Source organism: Copadichromis virginalis, linkage group LG5 (assembly GCF_057382275.1).
Source record: "Copadichromis virginalis isolate Kocher_CV1m ecotype Utaka linkage group LG5, C_Virginalis_male_GT1.1, whole genome shotgun sequence".
In the NCBI taxonomy this organism is placed as follows: Eukaryota; Metazoa; Chordata; class Actinopteri; order Cichliformes; family Cichlidae; genus Copadichromis; species Copadichromis virginalis.
In genome coordinates this window covers 5202392-5218159 of record NC_140622.1, presented here as the reverse complement: position 1 = coordinate 5218159, position 15768 = coordinate 5202392, and the positions used below count along the sequence as shown (strand labels likewise).

The window sequence follows — 15768 nt, the reverse complement described above, 5'->3', positions numbered from 1 at the left end:
TCCACTTATAAAAGTTAACGTGAAGGTTCTTCATGGTTAGAGACAAATGCAATCGCATGGCAGGATGCTGTAAACGGACCAAACTTCAGTCAGGAGAACAACTGAGATAATCCATCCACAATACGAGGTTAGTCATTAATATACTGCAACAACATGGGAATAGAACAGCTGCCAGAGAATTCAACATTAATGAATCAATGGTACAGAAGTGGAGGAAGCAAGAAGAATGAGTTTAATAAAGTTTGATTTATCTGACTGCTTTGTTTCGCTTAATGTGCCTTATAATCCCGTGCACCTTATGGTCCGAAAAATACGTACTGCACACTGCAGTTTAATGTTGCAAAGCACCTCTTTTTAACTTCAGTGGATATTATACATGGTTATGCTCAGGATATGTCAGCCCATTTCTACTGGAAATGCCTTTTGGTTAAACTTTCAGCAAGGAATTTGCATTTGCACTGTTACATTTTATAAAGCTTTAATGTACATAAAAACCAGCTTCTTGTTTAAGTGAAAATTAATGGAAGGTTGTCTTTTTGCGCTAGTAATGTTGTGGAGTTGTATTTTGTCTCGCATCAATTATATCGTCAGTTATATCGTTATCGCAAATTTTCAAATATATATCGTGATAAATATTTTTGGCCATATCACCCTGCTCTAGTTCACGCTACATCTGCTCAAACCTAAAACAAGCCTTAGCTGGCTCAACAAAACCTAAGACCACTGTTAGAAATACCGGGTAACTTTCTGCTTCAGGCTCTGTGTGTGCTCACACAAAAAGAGGCATTTCACAGGTAATATGACTCTTCTTGCACACAAAGTGAACCGTGGGAATGCGACTCAGTCCAGTCACAGACATTATGACAAAATGGTGATTAAAAATAAAAAAAGTGAACTATACAAGTAAAATGCAACAAGAAACTGATAAATCATTGAATTGAAATTATTAATCTGGTGATCTAACAGACAGAGTAATACAATAAACATTTTAATTCAAGATATTATCTTGATACAAGATATATACAAGACATTTGCAGAGCTCTCAGTCATAGTAAGCATGTTAGAAGAATAGACAAAACTAAAACATGACAATACTAATATAAATTGTGAATTATAAATTATACCTCTTTTACAAGAGGGTGGCACACAAGGAGAATCTAATTATATTACAGATATTGCACATTTCTCACTGTGGGGTTATTATTGCACATGGTGAGAAACTTTAGCTTTTTGGAAGATCAAACAAAACTTTTTATTGATTGCACAGATACTCCTGATGGTGTCCCGTCTTCTACTTACTTCAATTCCAGCAGTGTAAAACCAAACAAATATAGAAACATTTGTACACTAAAATGACTAATGTACAATGTCATCATTTCTATGACAATGTGTAGACCGTTTGCGCTTTGTTCAGTGGTTTTAGTAAGGTACGGCTTAATAACTTGCACATATAAAATCTCTAACAGAAAATCTGTATCGCACTTAAAACATGCTGTCAGTAAAAATCAGTAAACACGTGGCGCTTCTAGACAATTTTAAACCGAAATTTAGACCAAGTCTCCATGGTAATATAGCCAGGTAGAAAGAGAGCAACTTTCAAGTCTGACTTTAAGCTTGACATAGCGTGCTAACATGCTAATCCTGCTTTATAGCACATTCCTCAGGTGTGGGATCATTGCAGGAGGGCAAGAAAGTCAAAAGTACTTTCTGCAGGCAAACATTCACTTATCATTCATCAGGTTTATCCACAGCTTTGCAACATACAAAGAGTCCAATGTCAGCCACTTAGCATGGTCATTCAATCTGACATTAACAGTATCCTTGCTGGATACAATCATTACCACAGTTCTATTTGTGCATCCACATGTAGAGTAGTAATGGGAAAAGATGACTGATAAAAATATTCCAATTAGGTACTCCCAAAATCTAAGGTCATATGTGAAAACAGCCTGGGAATACTAGGAAAATCTTTAGTTGACAGACATTAAGTACCCAAGTACTTAAATTAATACTACTCTTCTGAGACCAGAATTTCTTAAGAAATTCATAATGAATTAAATGCTTGTTGCAGACCCTACTTTGTTAGCCTTGAAGATTTAAAAAAGGTAGAAGTTCAGGTTTTCCAGTTTTGTACCTGAGTCCAGCAGCAGCTTGCCAGGGGCCTGAACTTTTAACATGCCTGTCCAACATTCAGCTTTGGCCTACCATAGCAACCTCGTTTTCCCAGGACTCCCCCCCCAGGGGGTATAATGGGACTTAAAGAGGGGGGGGGGGGGGGGGGAGTCCATTTAGGGGAGGGGAAAAAGGGTGTTTCTAGGGAAACTGAGCGTTCACTGTTCTCCAGCAGCCTCCATGGTTGCCACTTGGCAACAGTTGACTGTCGGCATTTCAAAATGCTGCTTTTCATGCTTGTCTGTGTGTCATGAAAAGACACACACACACACACAGACAGACAGACACACACACAGACACACACAGAGTAAGAAAAGAAACCCAGATAGTGTCATCACAGCAGATGCTTCTCATATTGTTGCCTCTGGAGCCAAAAACCAAAGCTGACTGATGTCATGTGGATTATATTAAATTCTTCTCCCTTCAAATCACAATTCAGGATGAATGGCCACCTGACTGCAGCTAAGCAATGCAAGGGACAATACAGAAAAACTTAGGAGATTTCTAATTGCCATCCCCTTAATCTGCTACTAAATCACCACATTTCAACATGAAAACAGTCATGTATGCTCAAAAAGTTTTCAAAAGCAGTTTTCTCAATATGAAAGCCTGGACTCACAAGGTTATCTTCCAGATGGAGGACACTCCCTCTTCCACCACACCCACTCACCTGTCGTTTCTCTGAGTCTACAGCCAAAACACCAGCTGTTTTCCAGCTAACAAACAAGAGAACGGAAGAGACACCCGCCCCCCCTCTCGCTCTCGCTCTCCCCCCCTCTCCTCGAGGTATGCCTACGTGTCTCTAAGCTCCCACCCTTTCCTTACAATCTCCTGTCTGGTTGGCCGGTCTTTTCAGCCTCCTCTTCAACAAAAGAAACAAAAAGAAGGCATGGCCACGTTCTCTTTATGAAGAGAAAGAAAAGCGTGGGGAATGCAGAACACCATTTTTAAAGCTGCAGAGACCAAAAAGCAGAAATTATCTGCAAGCGAGACAAAAAAAGGAAAGTAAAAAAAGTTTTCTTGCATTTCTGTGGAGCATGCAGAGGAACGACCAGGTAACTTCAGCCACAAAAAGCCAGAAACAAAAAGCCTCAGTTTCATTTTGAGTTGAGTTCTGGATCAGTTTTCAGCCAAAGCATGCAAAGTGAATTTAACAAAAAAATAAAGAAATAAAAAATTACGAGTATGCATGTGGCATGTTCATATACTCCTGCAGCTGCAGGATACCTGGAATTTAACACCATCCATCCATCCATCCATTCGCTACCGCTTATCCTTTTCAGGGTCGCGGGGAATTTAACACCATGCTGCCAAATCTTTTTCACTGCAGGAACATAACGTGCAACAATTATCTCAGGTTCTGTTTCCAGTGAAAGCCAAATTGTTTTTAAACACACTGCATGTTAATGTCCATTGTGGCATAATTATTTACCCTCACATACTGATTACAGATACCTAATGATACATGCCTGAAGACCAATTAAATGTTGTGCTGCTGCTCTATATTTCAATCCTGTCATTTTCACAGTAAAGTTCTTATTCTGTCACCATATTCTTTGGTTTTGTGATTTCATAACCACAATTGTACTTTGTGTAACAGTATTAAGTTTATAGTTTGTTTGTTTTTTAAATTTCTACAATTTTATTAGTCAGTTCTGCCAGCAAAGCTCACTGTGGTATAGTGATGTGTTACCGTCTGGCATGGTGGCAGCCAAAACCTTAACAGTGAGACTTCCACTGAATCCAAAGTGGCTGATGTCATGTTACAGAACAACAGTGACTGGGTAATGAATATAAATAAATCTTGAACACATTGGATATCATGCATCTCCATCTCCAGTTGTGTAAAGACTAGAGATGGACCGATCCGATATTACGTATCGGTATCGGTCCGATACTGACCTAAATTACTGGATCGGATATCGGAGAAAAATAAAAAATGTAATCCGATCCATTAAATATCACGAAAGCACCTCACAAAACTTGCAACACGCCGTAACTCACCTCAGAACGTTAGCACGTCGGAGCAGTATGCATCACGTGATAGAGCGGCTGTGGCATGCGGGACCTGTCGGTGGTCTGGATAGCATTTGGAGCTTCGCTAGCAACCAGGCATTTCATCTCCGACAAAGTTATCCCCGAGAGAAGTAAAGCAAGCGTGTAAGTCCATCTCTGAATGTTTGTAAAGCATTCCTGCGTTAAGCTTAACAAGCGACTGCCTCTTCTTGCTGCTACTTCAATCATGAAACTGCTTAACGATCAGCTGATCGGCTTTTCTGTCGCGAGTCCGTGTCTCTAGTTTGCTTTTGGCCCACTTTGCACCAGAAAGAGGAAACCAGCGACTGAACAACAGCAGCACGTTTAAGCTTGATCAGCTATTGTTAGAATGTATTTAATATTACTTTCTACTCGAGGATCTTTTTCTACGTAGCTGACGCTGGTAACTGTGCAGGGGCGGATCTAGCAAAGTTTAGCCAGGGGGGCCGATAGGGCATTAACAGGGAAAAGGGGGCACAAAGACATACTTTTCTTTCTTATTCTCATTTAAAATGTCGAGCTTTTAATAAATAATTATCTGACACCCAAAGTTTTAATTTGATGTAAAATGAATAGAAGTCAATTACTGTATATAGTAACTATTAAGTCTAATATATACCCTAGTAAGCTATAGTACTTTTTCCTTTGGGAAGGTACCATCTGTGCAGTCTGCAATTTTGTTGAAGAAAGATGTTGAATCTATTTAATATTTCTTGAAAAATAATTGATTTCTGTGCCTTTTTTTTCACACTGCATCAAATTAAGGTTGATTACGTCGATTAAGCATCATGAGGTGGCGCGTGAGGGGTGGTTCCCTATTTTTTATTTATTTATTTTTGTTGTTGCTGGGAGTTGGAACCCTATTAGTTAGGTTGCTTAATATTTATGCTAAGTACTCTTTAAAATACCAGAATAGAAATTTTTGCGTCATAACTTTTGCACTGTCCACTTCCTGCTGTGACAAAACAAATTTCCCACGTGTGGGACTAATAAAGGTTATCTTATCTTATCTTATAGGGAGGATGGTGTAGGTTCAAGTTTATTAGATTGATCAGTATTGCTGAACTATGAAATTTTTTTTTTTTGCATACAGGTATAACAGAATAGCTTTAGTGTAGTTGTTGTTTTAAACTTGAGTATGAACTTATACAAAATGCAGCAAGATATTTAAAAAACAGTTTTGTTGATTAAAAAACACTATATCGGATTCATATCGGTATCGGCAGATATCCAAATTTATGATATCGGTATCGGTCATAAAAAAGTGGTATCGTGCCATCTCTAGTAAAGACAGCACAAAAGAAATGTGAGCATCTTTCATTCTGGCATGTTTACTTTGCCTCAGGTCCATTTTGGCTCACATACCAATATGACTTTAAACAACACCCAGAACTACACACAGTTTCCAGACAAGGAAACTGTGTGTAGTTTTTGCAGTTTCCTAAAAAGCCTCTTATCTTGTGTCTACATTGATGTGGGTTTATAATTAGGGTCTATTACAACCAGACTTTGATTGCAGGATTAAAGCCCAGGTTAGGTTAGGCCTTAAAAAAAAAAAAAAAAAAAAATTCTTCCATACTTTGGACCTCACGAAGGTACAAGAACAAAGGCCAAGTGTGAGATTGCGTGGTTCAGGTAAAGGCAGAGGTCATATCTTCTCTTTGTGAGTACACTGACAAAGCTCTTCTCATCCATGTCAACCTATCGCACAGCAGGGCCTCGTTCTTTCAGGGCCTTCTACAAACGGCTGCTTCAGCGCAGAATGACAGGATGCTGAAACAAATGAGAGCTGCAGAAAGTGTTGAGTGCTGAGTTAGGAGCAATGAATGGAGAGGAAGAGATGGATGAAACTGCAGAGTTACGGCATGAATTAAAGTATGGCATCACTTTCCCCACAATTCAGACAGAGCTGTGTTTATGGGTTAGCTCCATTATTACAACGTTGTTTTATCAGATTAGTAAAGAAAACTGCTGTGAGAATATGGTGTGAATAGAGCCTGAGGCAGACAGAGACAAACCAGGTTTTGTTTGTACCATAGTGCCTGTAGCCGTCACCATCGGGTCACACGTTTAGCAGCAAAATCATAAATGGTGCCACACAGTGTACAAACATGAACAGGAAGTAAATGCAGACCAATCTTTACTTCTGTATTTGTCACAAAGAAGCAGCTTTCATTCAGAATTAGTAATAAAAGAATATTCTGCATTGCAATTGGGAACTAAATGTGTAATGCAGCTGCAAAATTCCTGTAAAAGCTGATCCAGATCTGACAGTGAATATGCACATTTTAAATCTGCTGCCATCTCACGTAAACAGTAAACTTCACTTGATTCATTTCAATATTCTTTAACCAATTGAGTTTTATTTGCATAGCACCAAATCACAACAACAGCCAACACTAAACTACTATATCAAACCAACATGAGACCTTTTCATTTTTAGCTCAATGTTCGACATGAATCCCCTCGTACGTCTGTGATGTCAGGCAGCACAAGAGTTCGGTTGTAGTTTTCAGTTACCTCACTGCAACTCAGGAGGTAGACTGTGTTTGGGCAAACCACCGTGTCACGTGTACTCCTGCTTTGAGACTGACCTTGTGCAAACACACTAGCCTCATTCAAGAGGGAGCAACTGTAAGCACATACACGCACACGCCAAAGAGCAAGGGGTGGAAGCACACAGCCCATTGTAATAAGTTAATAATCCACGTAACTACAGAGCACTTCACTTGCTGCTTCAAAGGGCTTTTGACTATCAAATCCATTTTACATTCCATAGCACTGCCTGTATCTGGGTCTCCATTTACATATCTGAATAATGAACAAACTCGTCTGTCTAATTAAATCCAGAGGCGCTCCTCAGTCACCAAAAAAGGCTTTTCAGAGCCAGATAATGTGTACAGTAGAGCACAAACTGTCCAGTTTGGGGCTTCGAATTAATGTCCGCCATAACCATCGTTAAAATGCTGGTAGGTTAAACTAGGTTACAAAAATCGAGAAGTGCATGCCTAGCCCAAGCGTCGGAAATATTGTGCCACGTGCCGCAGAATGCGATGTCAAAAATCACGGCGCAACAGAGTAAGCTTGAAACATCATTGGGGTGAGGGGAGGTAGACACCGTGGAAGAGCGACACAGAGTAATAATAAACAATGATCAAATGTGTAGTGTTGCATAAATACATAGGAGGCTTTATGGGCAGCCCCCAGCAGACTGGGCCTATTACAGCGTAACTAAAGGTCACAGACTCATCAGCCTGTAAGCTTTATCAAAAAGGAACGTTTTAAGCCTAATCTTAAGCACAGAGACTGTCTCCCAAATCCAAACAGCTGGTTTCACAGGAGGACCAGCTCTCAGGTTCTGGAAGCTGAACACTCTGCCTCCCACTCTACCTTTAAACATCCAAGGAGTCAAAAGTAAGCCAGCGGTTCGAGAGTAAATAGCTCTATTGGTGATGACATGGCCCCATGAGGTCTTTGAGATGAGATGGGGTCTGATTTTTCAAGACCTTGTATGTGAGGAGAGGTATTTTAAACTAGATTCTGGATTTAACAGGGAGTCAATGAAGAGAAACTAATATGGGAGAAATCTGCTCTCTTTCTAGTCCCTGTTGGTACTCTTGCTGCACCATTTTTGATCAACTGGAGGCTTTTTAGGAAGTTGTTAGAATACCTGATAATAATGAATTAGTATCCCGGCATTTTTGACCAGTTACCCAGCAGACAGTGTTGGTGTCTGCTGGGTAACGTTGTGTGACAGCCGGAGGAGGCAAAGACGGCATTCTTGGTATCAATACTGTTGCAAATGAGTATCTAATGTAATAGTAATTTTTATTATCAACTTCTGATTCAACCTTATATAAATAACCCTAGCTGTAACACTACGGGATCTCTTCAATTGATTTGCATCAGTCTGTGGTGAAACGTATGGCACCGCGCAGTAGGGGCTCATGTATCAGATTCCATGTCTGTCTTTTATCCCTCCTCTCAGGGTTTGCAACACCAGCATATAGTCCTTAATCTTGGTGCATCTGTTGGCCCACAAAGCTCCATTAAACAGCCGGACCACTCCGATAAGGTTATTGACTTAATGCTCAGTGACATAATTAAATTGAGTATTTAATCTGGCCACTGGAGTGGAGGAGCCCCCGACCCCCGCCAGACAAGATGAGTGTTCATATCTTGCTGCCATTACAAATAATTTCTACTCTGATCGCTATTGAGGTGACCAGACTGGCTGAGAGTTGTCCTTTCCTGTCATCTGCAATAAAAACTAGAGCTGTGCCATATCATGCCTACATGCCTGAGAGCCCTGTGTCAGCCTCTAATCACAATTCAGTACCTAAAAGAGAGCCTCCAACAAAGCACTGTAGTCTGCAAACTATGTGAGAAAACTGTTCCCGCTGAAGGTGGAAGCCATAAATATGTTTCACCACTTCAGGCAAAAATACGCCATCAAATACAACCAGGTTACAAAGGAGAAGATACTAGCAGGTGGTGATGTGTGACCAAAATGACTGACTCAAATGAGCATCACTGGAATAATCGCTAGTTCCACTCCACACGACAGGAAGAGCAAACGGTAGATGGAAATTACTGATACACAAGTGGAAAACCAAAACTTTAAGCAGATTATTAAAAGCTTCACCTACAATCCCAGTCAGAAATATTTTACAAGGTTACTTTAGCCACTGTTAAAGTGTTAAGCAGTTATTTTTCACTTAAAATGTCCAGGGGAAAAACTGGCTAGACTACTTTTGTGCTTACAGTTGACTTCAGTGGGAAATCTACGTTGTCCCTTCGACCGTAGCTGGAAACCCCTCTTAACCCTCCACTCAACCTGACGTGCACTACCCAAGAAAATTAACTATAGGTTGGGTCAATGCAACCTGCAACGATGTCCGTGAGCGTGGTGGTTTTTCCTTTATTTATTATTTTTTCCAAACGGTGCAGACAATTTACATTACAATGCATCCACTATGCTGACCAGGCGTCAGACTTCAAGCGGATGTCAAAAAAGTGTAACAGGAAGGACGACTCGGCCAACAGGTTTCCAGCAGAGTATAATCTAGGCTTAACCTTCAAGCTGTGACAAGGCTGGCAATACAGAGGTGACAAAGGAGGCCGAGTATAAACTTCCTCCTCTTTTTCTACATTTTTCACAACCAAGACTTCAAAGAGAAAACGATCTGAAAATGTCTCCCTTTATCCCATCTTTAAACTAAAATTACACCTTCCCCCTGCCTTCCTTTAACCTGTAAACATTTGCTGATTTCAGGCATACCCCAACAATAACCACTTGGTACCTTTTAGAGAAAACGTCACACTTTCCGTACAGTATTCACAGATGCTTCATCAACGCCTAAACTGATGAGCTGCTGCTGTGAACAGCCATCCACAGTTCATCAAACCTTCATCCGGCCTTGAATTCTCCCCACCTGTTCATTACAAGAATGACAGCAGACACTAACCGATACAAAGCTGTTCCTTTATCTCGTAAGGCAGTGTTTGCCTTCACTTCAGCTCATGACACCACCTGACAATGGTTTGCTGTGAGGATATTGGTTTTGACACCACATGCTCCTCCATTTGCCAAAACGAGAGCATTCAACACCCAGCCCCCATCACCTTTTGACCTCTGGCACCTTGCTTGTGAGAGAGTTTGTGAGGTGAGTGTGGTTTATTAGAGAGGCACTTAACAACCTCTGTTGCTACAAATCCTGGCTGTTGAATGCTGACATCTTTCAAGGCGCTTACCAATTATTACTTAAGTCAGTCCTGTTATGCATGAGACCTGTTCAGTTATACCGAGAAATCAAGTCAAAAAGCTGTAGGTACAGAAAGGTAAGAGCACACTTGCTACTATACTGTTAGAATGAAACATCTGAAGAAAATGGCAACCAAGCACTGATATTTTCATGTAAAGTTTTCTCCTGTGCATATTCTAAACTAAAATTACTGCAACAATAAATAGCTGTTCATTTATCTTGCACCTTTTTAAAACTCCAATTTTCTTCCATTTTTGGCCGCTGGAGGTCGAGCATTTATACCCCATAAGGACCCCATAATGAGGACATTTACAAGCTCATTTCACAAGACCAGAAAGCTCCGTTTCCTGCTGACTGACTGTATCCATGTACAAGCAAGAAAACATGTCAGCTACTGGTTTTGCTGGTCAACAGCATTTCACTCAGGGACAATGAAAATACGTGCCCCACTTAAGTCAGCCAGACCCTACTTTAGCTGTTGTAATACCAACACATGATGAAAGAACTATACAAAGACTGCAAGAAGTGACGAGTTTTATCAGATGGGAAAAAAGAGAAAAACAAAACTTTGACTCAGTCAGCTGGACTACACCAGAGTCTGAACTAAAGTCCATGTTTGGTTGTTGTTTTGCTGTACCGCCCTGCATCGCTGCAGCCTCTGGCTTTCACAATTTAGCTGCTTGAAAACCTGAAGAAAGACTGCCAGTCACTTTTTATTTCAAGATGCTAACAGCAACAAGCAGCTCATGATGGTTCTCCCAGCCTTGGCAACACTCTGAAATACATGAGCAATTATTGCCATTATAATTAGGAGGATCGTAATAAACCTTCAGCTCTGTGATGAGGCAATAAAAGACACTACACAAGACAGGCCGAGCATGATCCATGGTCACACACTCACAGTCCCTCTTTTGGAGAGCCCCCGTGACACCTGTACCAGAGTGTATATTAATATCATAATGACATTTTACACAAGCAGCTACAAACTAACACAGACCCAGATCTGACCTTTGCCTTTAAAGAATATCATTAATAGATGAGGACAAGATCTCTCTCTTCTGGTTTTCCGATTAAAAGCCTCTCCAGGCAACACTTTCGCGTTGAGAACAAACTGTTGTCTTATGATGGGATTAAATATTTTTATGCTAGTTTGGGCTCAAAACTGACTCTGACATTTTATTTTGAAAAACTAAATTTGTTTCGTCAATGAAAAAGAAATTCTGTTTTTTTTGTTTTTGTTTTGTTTTTTTAAATCAACGGACCGAACACTCAACAGATACAAAAAAATAAAAGGGGGGTGACTTTTAAAAAAAAATTATATTTGCACTCAAGTAATAAAATAAAATAAAAAAAGACGCATAATGTCCCATAAAAAGCAAGGAGTGGAGCAGCGGTTCCTGGAGGACGTTACGGAGTGAGTTCACTTCAACGCTAGCTAACCCAACTCTCATCAACCTGCTCCAACTGCTCCACCACTAATAGCGAAAAGTCTGTAAATAACCAATAAGGAGCACGTGTGTGTGGATTTGTGTGAAATCCACATAAATATTGGTAAATAAAGGTTTTCACCCATTTCCCCGACATTACTGATCACAAGGCAGAAGTTTGAACACTTAGAGGAAAACAAGTGGGAAAAAAATCCCAGTTTGATTTCAATGGGACAGATTTTCAGAGACTCACAGCACAGCCCTCACCCACACTCACCGTGCTCTGTGTACAACTCTTCGGTCACTCAGCTCTGGTTTACTCCTCCTTACAGCGAAGTTTTAGTAAAGTATCCAATTTTTCCGCAGCCGGTGCTTGTGCAGACAAATTAGCGGGCAAGAAAGCGAATCCTCCTCGATATTCCTGCCGCTCAGTCCATGCTTGGAAATTTCCTGTCAGGCGTCCAACTTTCACAACTTTACACACCTAATTTACTGATGAAAAACAGCGTGGTTACTCCATGTAGCCAAAAAAAAAAGTTTCCCCTGGTTCTCTGCTTGGTTTCATTCAGCAGCTCTCTGCCTCCACATGCGCCCTGTAAGCAACAGTGAGAATACTTCGCTCAGCGCCCAGCTCTCCACAGGCGTAAAAAGGGGGCTGGCGAAGGGAGGACACATGACGCTCCCTTCAAGTGCTCCTCGTATTTTACATAACCACGTGCGAACGTAAGGTAATCTGTGTTAAATAGCAGTGACCAGCTTTAGCTGCACAGTGAGAATGTGAAATTCACAGAGAAACCCCGGGATCCCCCCACTGACATGACCGCTGCAGACAAAATAGAAAAAGTCTGTTGCTTTATTACGCATTCAGATTGTGTATCATGTTTTTAAAAAGTAACTATGTAATAAAGTAACTAATTACTTTTGAAAATAAGTCATCAGTAAAGTCGTTACTTTCTTGGAGAAGTAATGAGTAATTAGTAACTAATTACTATTTTCAAGTAACTTGACCAACACCAATATGTGCTTCTTAAAAGATTTTGAGTGGTTTTGTCTTTTGTTGTTCACCAGACCACAACCTGCGAATTTAAATAGATAACTTTCACTCCATTTTCATATTTGTAGTACAAAAACCAGTGACTGTTAGGATGGAAAGTTTATTGAACGCAATAACAATAGTGTAAAGTCTGTACTTCCACCAGTTCCTGAATGCAGCATCAGTTGCTAGAGAGCCGGCTGATGCATGGCAGACCCCTTCTGGCCAACAGGAAACATGCATGGACTACATCTGCCAGTGTGACCATAGACTTTATTACATCAAATAGTCCTGCTTTAAGAAAAACTGACGTCCATTTTTCCAGCCCCAGGAATCTATCTGAGATCAAATATATTCAGAGAGACTCAAAGGGCCAAATATGTGATAAAAACACAATCATCAGAATAACTCTTTCAATATTGCAAATGTATGTTGCTGAGAATTCATAAAGTCAACATACAGAAATATTAATAGATAATCTTTTGCTGACTGGTTTGAAAAAAAAAACAAACAAGCAGCAGTTGTTTACTATAGTGAACCATGAAACAAACATTCACAACACATTAAGTCAGCGTGACTGGAACTGTTTGTTGTGTGGGATGACTGTGGTGTTATTCAGGGTGCAGTTCTTATCCACTGTTCAGTTTAGAGATGCCATGTCACACTGCGGATCAACAGAGACCACACAGAGATCACAAAACCCGCTCCACACACTTTTTATCCTCAAGGAGAGTCTCTCTCTGAATCTTTGTCTTCTCCTGTGAAAAGAAGCCTTTTATCTTACCCTTTTTAATTCTCCTGTAATGAGGGTTGAAGCTAGATAAACTTCAAAGATCACACTCAGCCCCACCCACCACGGCACTTGTTAAATCCCCCCGAGCTCTAATACAAGACAGTAGAGTCTGTTCTGCTCTCACTATGTACACTCATATTATAATAATCATGTATATTTATCAGGGACATTTGCATCCAGAGCATGGAGCTCTTTTTGTGTCACAAAAGAGTTGTACGCGATGCACACACTACAGCACAGATGAAATTAGTGCAAAAAAATAAGATCATATTTTTTAGACATTGCTATTTCAGATAACTGAATTATTTCTTTTTGATTATGCAAAGATCCTCAAAACCTCACTGAAACATCAAAGAAAGTATATTTACATATAGTCTACACAAGAATATCTCTCGAGAAGATAGAAGCCACATTTTATTAATATAGGGTTGGGTTCCTGTTTTCTTTTCATGCCACTTCATAGTCTTAGCTTCTTAGCTTTATATCATGCACATTAAAAATATTAAACATTATTGTAATCTATCACCCTTCTCTGGCTGCTTGCATGTACAACACAACCAATGACTGATCAAGCACCTCTCCTTCAGGTGAGTGGCCCAGAGACATCCAGTGCCCTTGGGTCCAAGCCGTTCTCAGGTTTGTTCCCCCATTTTAAAAAGCCTTGTTATCCTTGTAAGGAAGAGTACTCCCTTACTTGTATTATAACTTGTACAGCACTTTAGGAGCACTTTATGTAACATCACACTTTAACCCTCTGGGTTTGTTCAAAATCACGACCCTTTCAGCTTGTTTGTGGCCAAAAGTGTCCACCAACAGATTAGGTTTTATTACTTTTATGGGGGTTTTTTTGCCATTTTTTCTGCATAAAGCTTTTAACTAACTTCAGTTTTTTTCATAAATATAAAATAGTTATTACTTTTCACATTTTTAACCCTTTAAACACCAGTTTGTTTGTCCACTGCACTAGCTGGAAGACAACATCACATCTCGCAATTTTCTATAATTGCATTGCTACTGGAATTTCTTGTATTATTAATAGTAGAGTCTGGGGCATGTAATTGATTCACATCAACATTGATTATAATGCATTGTTATTTTTGTGCAGGGAGAGCAAAAACATAAAAACTCCCTCTCAGCTTGTTCGTGGCCAAAAATGGCCACCCCCTGTTTACGTTTACAAAATGCTATAAAATTAATATATATTAAGAATAATTTCCACTTTTTTGGACTTGATTTTTTAGATTAGCACCGGTCCTAGTCATGAAAACCAAAACATAATTCAAATTCAGATATTATACCCTTTGAAAAGCGTAGTAATAATATTATGTATTATTACTACGCTTTTGGGGGAAAATAGTAATAAAGTTCAGATTTTTTAGCATATGAATGATGCAGGTCATCATTGCAGGTCAGTAACAGTAATAATGATTTATTTTTACTTTATTATTATTTTTTTCTTTGGGGAGGGGATAAATGACCAAAAAGAAAATCACAAAAGGTGTGTTATTGGCCAGAAAAGCAATTTAATGACCAAATAACCACTGAAATGACCAATAAAATGATCAAAATTTATATTCCACTATGTGTGTTCTTCTGTGTGCATCCTCATTAGCAGCAAGATGTACTAACCACAGTAGAGTGGTTTTTATAGGCACACTTTCTACACCTGGTACAAGGGGCTGCTGTTACAATCCTGGAGGTGCGCCTTTTGCACCTTCTTCTCATTTCGTTGGTGGGGTGTGGGTCACACTCTGGTTCAGACTAATGTATCTTGAGATCAATGGCAGAAGTGGCTGAGAATCAGGGACAAGTGTGTCTTGCAGTTGTTGAGGTCACCAGCATGTGTCCCAGCTCTCCCAGCATCACTCTTCATTTGTAGGTTGTAGAGGACTCCCCCACTTCAGTGAAGTTGTTTCCGGTGGGACAAAGGCATCGTATCCCAAGACATCCAGGAGATTGGAGAAAAGAGCCATCAGCCATCAGTTAGTTTTCCTTCTACAACTCGAGGTGCCAACACCCTCTAAGTTATCCAAGCAATATTTGTGCCTATTGTAGTCCAGGATTGCTTCTTGCTTTCACGCATCCTTTATTCCCCATCACTGACTGCTGGTTCCTTGTGTGTTGCTGTCAAAAGAAGCACATTCCTCCGTTGCTTTGGCATGTGGGATATCGCTGTGGTAGTTTTGGTGAAGCCAAAGACAGACAACAAAATCTTCCTCTGTTGCAACTGGAGGAGCTGGGGAGGAAGCTCTGGGTTGTTTCCCCTGTGCCAGTTTTCATCTGAGGAGTTCCTCTGCCAAGGTGACCAAAGGAAAGACGTTGTCCTCGGAGCTCCTCCGTCAGTTGGAGTCTGAACCCCTTTCCCTTCTTTACTTCCTGAGAACTTCCAGTGTTGTCATCCAACATGCTATGTATTGCTTTATTCTGGTTTAGGCTCACATCTCCACTTCATCTATAATCCTCCAATCCTCACACCTTGGCCTCCCGTGCAGCTTTGTAAGGGTGCACAGCAGCTAAAAGATCTCCTTTGTTATAAAAAAA

General features: G+C 40.2%; 1 protein-coding gene across 1 annotated transcript in view; it reads right to left on the bottom strand.

The window, feature by feature from the left end:
• The window catches only part of plxnb1b (plexin b1b), a 110171-nt gene extending 98139 nt beyond the window's left edge, over nt 1-12032 (bottom strand). The window contains exon 1 of the mRNA XM_085455604.1: nt 11679-12032. The gene's annotated coding sequence lies outside the window, so the exon portion shown is untranslated. The remainder of the gene's footprint in view (nt 1-11678) is intronic.
• Between the last annotated feature and the right edge of the window lie 3736 nt (nt 12033-15768).